The 10,864-nt window shown below is 42.3% G+C and overlaps 1 long non-coding RNA gene across 1 annotated transcript; it reads left to right on the forward strand.

The window, feature by feature from the left end:
* Positions 1-1,054: 1,054 nt before the first annotated feature.
* LOC146895656 (uncharacterized) lies at positions 1,055-10,074 on the forward strand. The gene is made up of 3 exons (XR_014997553.2): positions 1,055-1,373; positions 3,077-3,696; positions 8,752-10,074. It is a non-coding gene; the product is annotated as an uncharacterized LOC146895656 (long non-coding RNA).
* The last annotated feature ends 790 nt before the right edge of the window (positions 10,075-10,864 follow it).

The following is a 10,864-nucleotide window of genomic DNA, read 5'->3' on the forward strand; positions in this document are numbered from 1 at the left end:
GTTTCTCCTCTTTAATAAGACCCCTCATTTCCAGAATTTAAGTAACCGGTTTCTCTCCATTCTTGCTTTCCCTGTCCCACTGATCCACTCCTCACCCCAGTATTAGTCAGTCAGAAGATCTATGAACTATCTAACATTCTTCAACTTACCACTCACTAGGTACCCCTAGCAATGGCCGTCTGTGGAAAAAAAAAAAAAAAAGAAAAGAAAAGAAAGAAAAAATTCAATTTCCTTCACACCAGTCTCTTTCTGTTATGTTTCTACTCTGTGCTGTAGGCTGACATTGGGCTCTGACTTCCAAACCGGAGCCCCCTTCTGCAGGTCTTTGTCCTGAATAAAAGCCTCTACTTTATTATCCAGTTGCTCCTTTTCCTTGTCTGTGCTTCCTTCTTGCCTGCCTTGTAACATGCAAGCACGCTGAAGCATAATTATAACCAAACCTCACATTACCTTTGGATCATCTCCTCTAGAAAGTGTCAGCCAAACCCAGAACATGAAAAACCTACCCAATGTCAGAGCCTTGAGAAAGCATGGCTCGTCATCATAGAAGCAGGGATGCATGTGAAACAAAGCATCCAGTTCTGAGCTCACTTGCTGCTACACCTTGGGGACCATGGGGACCATAGGGTCCAAGTGCAACTGAGCTGTGGTGTTTGTAGTGCATCAAGCAGAGCATCAATTGCATGATAGATATCAAGGAACTGAAGCAAGGCTAGTTGCTGTGTGGTGCATATCAAGCATGGTAGCAAGGCTAGTTGCTGTGTGGCAGACATCAGCAACGGTAGCAATGCTGGTGGCTGAAAGGCCTTTCTTAGCTAAGTCACCTCTACAATTGTGCTCTACGCTCCTGCTTTGAACTCTGGCTTTGGCCATAACTTCTTTTTGAGGTTTTTCTGTGGCCTCAACATCTGTTCTATATTTTATGTACCAAATATAGTCATTTGTCTCTTTTGCTTAAACCACATTTGGGGCTCTTGTATCCTGGGGTTTTCCTGTGCCTCATATGACCCAGGTCCTATTGGCCCTACCATTCTAGTTCTGGTGCCTGAATCAGAACCTGTTTCTAGAGATGTGGCTGCTAAGCTTGGACAGTTAGGATACTAGGAAGCAGGAAAGGAAAGGTAAAGGTAAAACTTATTTTTCAAAGCCGGAGAATGAATGCTTGCAGAATCAAAAAGGCACAAAATGAAAGCAGAAAAAATCTCTGATTTAGTGTCAGCGAAGACAGCAGGAGGAGGTGTGAAAAGAAACCAAGGGTTTTCTTCCCCTGCCACATACACAGTGGTCTGTGCTCAGCGTTGGAGGGAAACCACCACAGGTCAGAGACTCTGCGCGAGAAAGGAGACTACACCAAAGACACGCGTTGAAGCCTGGTAAGCTGCTGTGACCACAGAGCAAACTGCCGGCCCATTGTGGACAAGAACCTGAGACACTGCAGAAACATTCTCAGTATTTGCCTTGTCGACACACGGGGTGTGAAAGCCACCACCGGGCACAAACCCTCCTCTCTTGCTGTGCTGGCACTCCTGCCAACACCAACATGCAAATGATCTTAGGGAAAAATCCATCCATTTTAGGTTGACTTTTCAGTCTTCAGCTAGAGTCTGTGGGGATGAAAATACACCTCCTCCTCTCCTACAGGGGTGAGTTGGTGGGCTGAGGGTTTTGAAGGAGGACAGGACACTTGGAGAGCCAATTATTGAATGTTTCCTTTCATATGCAGAATCAATCTATCACCCAGCTACACCTACCTACCTATTACCTATCTGTAATCTACAGGAAGTAGAAGGGGACCTTGGAAGGGGAGGAAGAAGAGTAAAAGTAAGAAAGAAGGGGGGGGGGGGTAATGAAATACAGGTATTACAGAAGCAGAAGTTGAACAGCTCCTTGGGACAAGAGGACCAGCAAGGGAGCTAGGGAAGATGGGGAGCATGACCGTATATATGTATGAAAATGTTACTGTGAAACCCATTTCTCTACATGCTAACCAACAACATGATTTTTAAATTATTAATGACAAGCAGAAGGCTTAGAATGTTTCCTTTAATGGAAGGTACTTGGTAAGAAGTTGTAACACCATGAAGGTTACAAAAGAAAAGGATCATTAAGGCTATCAACTGAGACGTTAGTGATGAACACTCTCTGCCACCCACATGCTGATGTACAGACCCTTTGCTTCCTTGAATTGATACACAAAACTTATCTGTTTAGTTTGTACACATTTAAATAAGAGTAACACAGTGGTTTTACTGATGGGTATGAACGTTATTGTTGCTGCTAGTCTTCAAATGCAAAGAAACAACTTCCTGACTTCTCTGTTCCCAGAGTCTGAATAGAGAGAGATGCTGGAGGTAGAAAGAAGGGCAGATGAGGGGATATAACAAATAAACAAGCATCTGGTATCAGGTCCAAAATAAACTCGAGACAATTGCCTCTCTATGGTGCCTATTAGCAAATCAAAGCACATGCTGGCCTCCAGGCCAGCTGGGTGTCCATGGCTCTTAGCTCTTCTCATCCTGTCCTCTACCCTAAACTTCTCCAGCTCGTGGGCTTCCCTTCGCTCAGCTTCTCATTCCTATATAACCTTGACACTTTGACTATGTGCTCCCTTCGCCCCCTCCATTTGCCTCCTCTCTTTTGCCTTCCTCTCTTCTCCTCCTCTCTTGCCCCTCCCCCTCTTCTCTCATGGTCCAGTTTAGTCTCCTGGTCTTTTTGTTCTGTACTCTTCCAGGTGCCTCTGGCTCTCCCTCATATCTACAATAAAAACCTTCCCCTTAACCATACCTTAGAGTGGTCCAGTCCTCACTTCATCTATCAAGGTGAACTTGCACGCCCACTAAGCTCTTGCTACAACTTTAAAGAAGCTTTCAGGTTTTAGCTTGTCTGAGCTCAAGTTATTGTACTGCCCAGCACAGGCAGCCCCTGGAGGGAGACATATGTGGAATTCCTATGCTCCTAGTTCATCCTCATCCTGGTCCTGATTTGTAAACTTCCTTGGAGGTCTGGCTCTTCTTGGTTTCATTTTTAGCCTTGTCATAGTCAATTTTGACACAGTCATTTTTATTCTTTCTTCAAGCTCCAGTAAGTTCCATTGTGATGGAAAAAGGCATGGGAGTGAGAGGAAGAGGTCAGGACAGAAGAGGAAACTCACAATTGTGTTTACTCAACAAAACCTACTGGGTCTTTACTGTATGTCAGCAGCTAAGATCCCAGATGAGCTGCACAAAGCTTCATATGCACCCTCAAATGCGTTTGGATTCTGACTACTGAGTTACTTCTGCATGCCAGGCATGGTACAAGGACCTTCATCTTACTAATTCCCACAGCAGTCCTATAAGGAGGAAAATTATCCACGCTACTCTAGAAATTGAAATTCAAGACACTGAGCAGTTCTCCAGGCTTACAGAGCCCAAAGTATACAACTAGGGTTTTGCTCAAGGTTAACTCCTGCCGCTCTGGTCTTCAGAGCACTGCACTTGGTCATATTTGAATGCATGTGGAATTGGACAGCATATTCTCTGGACATTATTCAGCATCTCTGGGAAACTTTTCATCTATCTTGAGTTTGCAATAACCTCGTGCTTGGTTGAATTGCTAATCAAAACATCTTCCTGAATCAGAAAAAAAAAGAAAGAAAAACATGGTAAAGTCATTAGTATGGAATCATGTAGGAGATGGGGAAGACAGAAGATTATGGTAAGTCAAATCATCCTAGGAACCCTGGTAGCACACTTGCTCTCTGTGTTGGAAATTCTTTACTGTCAAGGAAAGGCACAGCCCAGTGAAGCAAAGACCTGGACAATTGCTTTCTCAGCCATTTTATTGTCTAAGTCTGCAAAACTAACCCTGGTTTCTCTAGAATCGTGCACTTGTAAGTCAGCTAGACACCTAAGCCCCACAAACTTGGTTTGTGGCTCCACAGCAAAGATGCTTCTGTGAGTCCCTAGGCAGCCATGGCTCTCTCTGGTTTGCAGGAGAAGGCTGATCTTCACTGCTGTGTTCTAACACTGTTTGGTGAAGGCCCATTAGAGGAGAAACATATATGTTTGACCCATAATTTGCTTTCGTGAGCAGACCCAAAAAGTAGAGAGGAAGGGATGTCATAGGAACAGCAATTATTGTGCCAGTATTCTGCAGAAAATGATTTCAGGATCTAAGTTATTCTAGGTGCCATTTAGGCCCTGAACCTGCTTTAGACTTTAAAAAAAAAAAGCAATTGTGAACAAAAATGATCACAAAAAATAATTCATTACAAAAAAGGAAAAGTCTTACTGATACATATAAGTTAATGGAACATTGATTGGTAAAAATGGTTCCAAAGAGTCAATACACATAGAAAAATATGTGCATTGTTTATATTATATTGTGTTTAATAATAGGTTTGAATTCCTTGTGACAAGGTAAGAAAAGAGATATCGAATCTAGTATTAAACACTAAAGTAAGATGCAAAGTGCTCAATTCATAGATAAGTATATAAATCATACTATATGATTTTGTTTAATGTTCTTCTATTAAGTTCATTTGGGGGGTGTTTGTGTGGGTGTGTTGCATACATACAGAGGATAGATACTGACATCCGTTACCTTCTATCTACCCTCCATCATTGTTTGAGGCAAGGTCTCTCACTGAACCTCAAACTCGAAGCTTTAGACTAGCAGGAGAGAGGCCCTAGAATTCTTTAGTCTCTGCCTCCCAAAGCTGGAATTTCAGGTATATGCCACTATGGCAGCCCTTTACATGGATGCTTAGGATCTGTCCCCATGATTCTGCAATAATCACTGGACCACTTCCCAGCCCTTCAAACGTGCTTTGAAAGACTCTGACAGAAAAATTCAGCATTGACAGACACCAAGTGCTAGGTGGTTTTTGTAAATGTGGCTAGGCCTAAATGTCATGTCATCAACAGGACGGAAAGAACAGAGAAGTATTTCTACAGTCATAGTATAATATGGGTCCCTGTCAGTGCTCTCCTTGGCCAGTGATGAGGGAGGAGAAAACTCCTATCAGAAATGATCTCTAAAGCTAATTACAATCGGTAAGGAATCAAGGAGCCTCTGCTCCATAATGAGGTAAAGAAATAAATTTGTGACTCTAGGAAGGAAGTGGTGGGGGTTCATTTTGATGTCTTAGACTTTGACCAGAGTTGGAGAGCATTAGGTGGTGATGGAAACCATTGAACTTAGTGATAACCAGCAGTCTAGATGGTGTTAGAGATACACAATTTTAAAAGTCCTGATTGTTTATACAATTTTTCTTTGTATACCTCTTACAATTAGATGCTAATTCCCTTAGCTTGATTTTTAACTAAAGTTAAACTTCTCAAAGAAAAAGTTGAGCCAGGGAAAGGACATGAGCTGAACATGGTCACCTTACTAGCAGACTGCTGGGCTAGAGAAGCCGCGAAAGGAAAATGGAATCTACTTATTTGTATATCCCGGGAGGCTCAGAGTCTGGTTTAGTGTTCTTGTTTCCATGGGTGAAAACAAAATCTCTGTAAGTTCTTTGGTCTGATCATGATCACACAGCTTGCCAAAGGGGAGTTTACAGACTGGTCTATCCACCAGCCTGCTCTAGTTATGTATTCTATTCCCCTCTCTCTGCAGAATCCAACACAGCTTTCAACTTCAATGGCTTGCCTTAGACATCGCCTCAGGTAGCTTTAGATCAAACTGAGTCAGATGCGCCTGGTGATAATCGGGTGTACTGCTTTATGAACCCCTGTATTTCAAGTAAAGGAAAAGCCACTGTAAAGGCATTACGAGGGAATAGGATCCTACCTGGGGGCAGAGTTGAAATTTCAGAGAGAAAGGGATGCTTTATTGTTTGAATTTTTCACAGTTAGTGAAATGGGTATTGGCTAGATGTCATATAGAGAAATGAAACTGTAAAGGAAAAGGAAATGCAACCACTGCTTCCTCGCTGATTTGAATTTTGTAAAACAGCTTGTTTTACAAAAGTAGTGTAAGCATAGACACAGCATTCTCACTAACCTACAGAGTTCATATGCCTGGGATCAGCATATACAGAGTTCATATGCCTGTTCCACTCCAACCAACAGAGAAGTGAAGGCAGTCTCCAAATGATCGTAGCTAAACTGTTTGTGGTCTTGGGCAGGAAGTTCCAAGGAGAACCAAACCCACCCCTCTCTTGCTACATAAGTGCACTTAACTTCAAAAGAATTCCCATCCCACCCTGCTGGAAACTTGATGGAAGCCAGAGTCAATTTGCACTTAGGCCTGGTGTGCTCAGCTTGTCAAGATCAATAAACTACAAATGTTGTAAATGAAATGAAACGCATTTCCTCATATAGTGGAATAAGATGGGAAATCAACTGGTTCCTAGGAGCTCCGTCCTTACGAATGAGATTAATGACCTTATAAGATAGGTTGTAGGCACGATTGGGCATTAATACCTTATTATGAAAAGGGGAGGGAATCATGGGCCCCTTCCTCTCTGAAGATGCATGTATATAGTTGATGGGGGCATTTACTTTATTAGTGTAGCTGCAGGTAAGGTTCCCATGCTTCTTTCAAAGGCTCCAACCAGAGCCTGAGCAAAGGCTCAGCAGTAAGAGCATTTACTGTTTTTTCAGAAAACCTAGGTTCACTTACCAGCAATCACATCAGGCTTCTCACATCTGCCCGTAACTCCAGTTCCTGGAAGTCAGGCGCACATATATGGTGCACATAACCTCACACAGGCTCACATATATGCAGAAATTAAAAAATAAATATTGATTTAAAAGAACCCTCACCTGTGATCCTATAAACAACTCAAATGAAAGTTACTGAATACATAACACACATGCACACACACACACACACACACACACACACACACACACACAGAAGGGGACCTCGCTGAGAAGAAGGCTAGCACTGTAAAAGGGATTAAGAGAGAGTGTGTGGGGGGGTAAATATGATCAAAATGTACATGTATAAAGATATCATAAAGAAACCCACTATGAATGATTAATATATGGTGATAAAATACTTCAGTAGAGAACTGACGGGGCTCTACTCTGTTAGGACCCAACAAGAAATGCGAAGGCTCCTGTTTCGCTCCTCCCCAACCCTGTTCTCTTTCAATCCTCCATGTCCCCTACCATCATAGAAGCTGACTCATCGGATTATTATGGAAACAAAATGAGGTGATATTCTAGAACACCTTTAGACAGAGCCCACATAAGCAAGTGTAATTCTGCTGCTCCCCTTCTAGCCACACTGGCTTCTTCAACTCTCCTCACACAAGACACATGTGTATTTGCCTCACCGTCCTTGAAACTTTACTTTGTGTCTATCCCAGACTAAGACAAACACCACAAGGTTTGTTCTCTCATCTCATTACACTTACCCGGATGACCAGACAAATTAAACATTTAAGAAAAAAAAATCAGAAATGATCCCAACCAAATCAATCCAAGCCAAACAGAAACATCAGTCAGAAAGAAATGAAGACTGCTGATTGGATGCCTAAAGGAAATAGGTGGAAAAGGTGAAATCACCTCAAAATTCAGTTAAAAATGTGGCTTATGAAAAAGAGACCCAAAGACCAGTGAAGAGGACTGGAGGAAAAATGGGGAAATACCCAAGAAAACTAAGATATGTGTTATTTTTTTCTAGGAAATCAGGAACATACTTAGACCTTAAAAAAAAGCCATCAATTAGCCCAGAGGCCAGTTCTTGGTACTGTGTTTCTGACTGAACCACCCAAGCAAGTTTGTCACCATCCGTGATCAGAAAGTCTTCTTATCCTTTGCAGTATTGTGCTTCCTTTTCCAGACCTGGCAGAGTCTACTCACCCGGTCACGTGACCATCTGACTCCCTTACCTGTTTCTGTATCAAGCAGAGATGTGCCCATCACCAGTCCCTCCTGCTTCAGCAGCCAATCACAGCACACACTTGGCTCACCGAAAACCCTTCTCCTCTTCCCTCTCCATCTTCATCCTTCCTAGAGCCTCTTTGGACCCTTTGTGGACCCTTTCCTTCTAAGAAGGATCACACTGCATCTATTTCTACTTGAGATGCCAGAAGATATTGTTTCCGTCCATTCATCCATCAGTAAAGAATTATTTGAAGCAATTTATCTGTTTCTTTTTCCAGCGAACCCTAAAGAGGTTTACCTTTTCTTATTTTCTAGAGCATTCTAAACAATTATCAATTAAGACTTCAATATGGATAAATAAATAACACATACTAGGAGACATGGAAAAATGCACAAGGGCACTATCTACGTTCTACTCTTGTTTCAAGAAAGGGATGTCATACGTAGGTAGCCTGTAAGTACTCAACATTCTTGGACCACTCTACCCCTACTGGCCATTTGGGGGTTCTGGTGCTGTGGACTTGCATAGGAAAGCTTTATGCAAGGAGTAAATGTGTGTGAGAAATACTCTATCTCGCTCCTGGCAAAGTTCTACCTCTCCTTGCTAAAGAGGTAAAGCTAGAGCCGACCCCACTAAATTGGAATCAGAAATGCATGTTTCCAAAGGAATGAAAATGAATGTCATATGATTGAAAGGTTTTTTAAAAAAATAAACTCGGTGTGAGTGGAGGAACAAAAATAATTTCAAGGCAGCCCCCCACCAAATAAATCTCTAAATAGACGCATGGGTCCTGTTTGATGTTGTTTGAACTAGAGCCGGAAGAAGCATGGAGAAGACAGAGTTACTGGCTCTTTTCTTGGAAACTTATTTTTTAAAGAATTTATTGAATTCAGATGTTGATTCTTCTTTTTTCTCTCTTTTCAGGAAGCTTGTCTGATGCAGTCCTCTCCCAAGTCCAGTCGGCTCCTGCAGATGAGATCATTGTTTTCCTAACGTCTTGGGACGGGAAGTGCTCTGTGAATCTGTTCCAGGATAGATAGTGTCAGTTTGAGCGAGGCTCACTCTCACTCCAACTTCTCCCCCTCCCCCCTCCCCCGTTCTCCTGCAGCCTTGATTTTCTCCCCTTCTGTCCCATTGGCTTACAGCAGTGCTCTGTGACCAGCATAGGAAGCGACTGAGCAGGATCCACATCTCCACCTACTTGGGACCCCAGCGAGCATGGGGATTGGCCAGTGCAGCATGACCACTACCCCTGCCTGGCTCTGACGGGGCAGAAGGAGGGAGAACCCAGAGACAGCATGGAGGAGAGGGGTCAGTTCTGAGACCAAACTTAACACCTGTGAATTTTTAAAATTAAAATGGATGCCCACACACAAATTTCAAAGCTACAGCCACAAATTTCAGATAACATCTCATCTGTACATTTTCACAACTGAAAAATCGTATTATAATTGAAATGGATGATCACCCCTGTGCCACTTTCTGGTTTCCCATTAACTCCAAATCAGTCTCAGTTTGGGTTTCTAATGCGATGAAGAGACACCATGACCACAGGAACTCTTGGATAAAGGAAAACAGTTTGAGAGGTTTAATCCATTATCATCATGGTGGGGAGCAAGGCAGCACACAGCCAGACATGGTGTTGAAGAAGGAGCTGGGGATTTTATTTCTTGATCCAAAGGCAACTGGAGGTGAACGGAGTTACTCGGTGTCACTTGAACATATATGAGACCTCAAAGCCCACCTCCACAGTGACACACTTCCTCCAACAAGGCCACTCCTCTTAATAGTGCTACATCTTTGTGGGCCATTTTTTTTTCCAAGCTACCACAAGCTGCAATCTGTAACAGCGAGACTGCATTATTTGAATTTTGATGTTTACAAACATATGTATGTCTGTAAGTAGAAACTTGTCTTTTATACAAATTTGGGAGGGGTAGAGGATACAGATTGGATTGAGGATAAGTTAGGGAGAAAATTGGGAATGGATATGATCAAAATGTATTGTATGCCTGTATGAAATTATCAAGGGTATAATAAAATATTGTTTATTTTAAGAAAAAGAGAATTGTCTTAAAAATTATAGGTAAATGCCCTCCAAGTTAATACCAGCACTGAGAACACCAGGGTCTGGGGACATCTCTGTATGTGTGTTCCTTCCCATCTGTTTTTACCTTCTGCCCCTGTACATCCAAGTATGATTCTGCTCTGTGCTGTTGCCGCTGCAGGAGGCCTTCCAGCTGTTCATGTGTTCTGAGATATTTAGAATTAAAGAGTTAACACCAACCACACACTGGTGGCAGAATTCTTGAGACTGTCATATCTGGTGGCTCTGTTTAAGTTTCTATTCTCCAGCATAAAGGATAATTAATACTCAAAAGAGTATTGCAAGGAATTGAATAAATTAAGATGTACAACTTGCCTGGCTATGCAGACTACAGCTGAGTATCGATATTTTCCAACGCTAGGGTTTGCACTACTCTTCTGGGGGCCTCTTCAGGGTTGTTCCTTGTGGTTTGGATGTGGCTTGAATATGGCCCTCAAAGGCATTTTGAAAGTTTGTTCCCCAGTGGGATAGTTTTGATAGGTGGTGTTCAGCCTTTCTAGGTGGGACCTATGGACTGTGGTTAAGTCATTGAGGTTTCTGCTTTTCAAAGGAAACAAGGCAGTTTCCATGGGAACCTAGTTAGTTCTCACAAAAAAAAAAGGCTTTCTATGAAAGGTTGATCATGACCTTTGAATTATTCCTCGACTTCCTCTCTTAGTATATAAACTCTGTCTCACTAATACTCTTAGACAGTGTCTTCTGTCACCAGGCATTCACCTGAGCTGAGACAATACCCTTGAGCCTTCAGAACTAACAGGCAAGCTGACCTCTTGTCTTTATAAGAGATCTAGTTTCATTATAACAGAAAACAAGCTAATACATTCCTTTCTCTGATAATTTAATCTTTCCCTGTCCTTTCAATATCAGATAAATGTCCTATTTCCTATAAAACCATTCTATACCACACACTTAACAGGCAGTATAATCTAG

This window comes from Myodes glareolus, chromosome 2, assembly GCF_982192425.1.
Source record: "Myodes glareolus chromosome 2, mMyoGla1.1, whole genome shotgun sequence".
Classification (NCBI taxonomy): Eukaryota; Metazoa; Chordata; class Mammalia; order Rodentia; family Cricetidae; genus Myodes; species Myodes glareolus.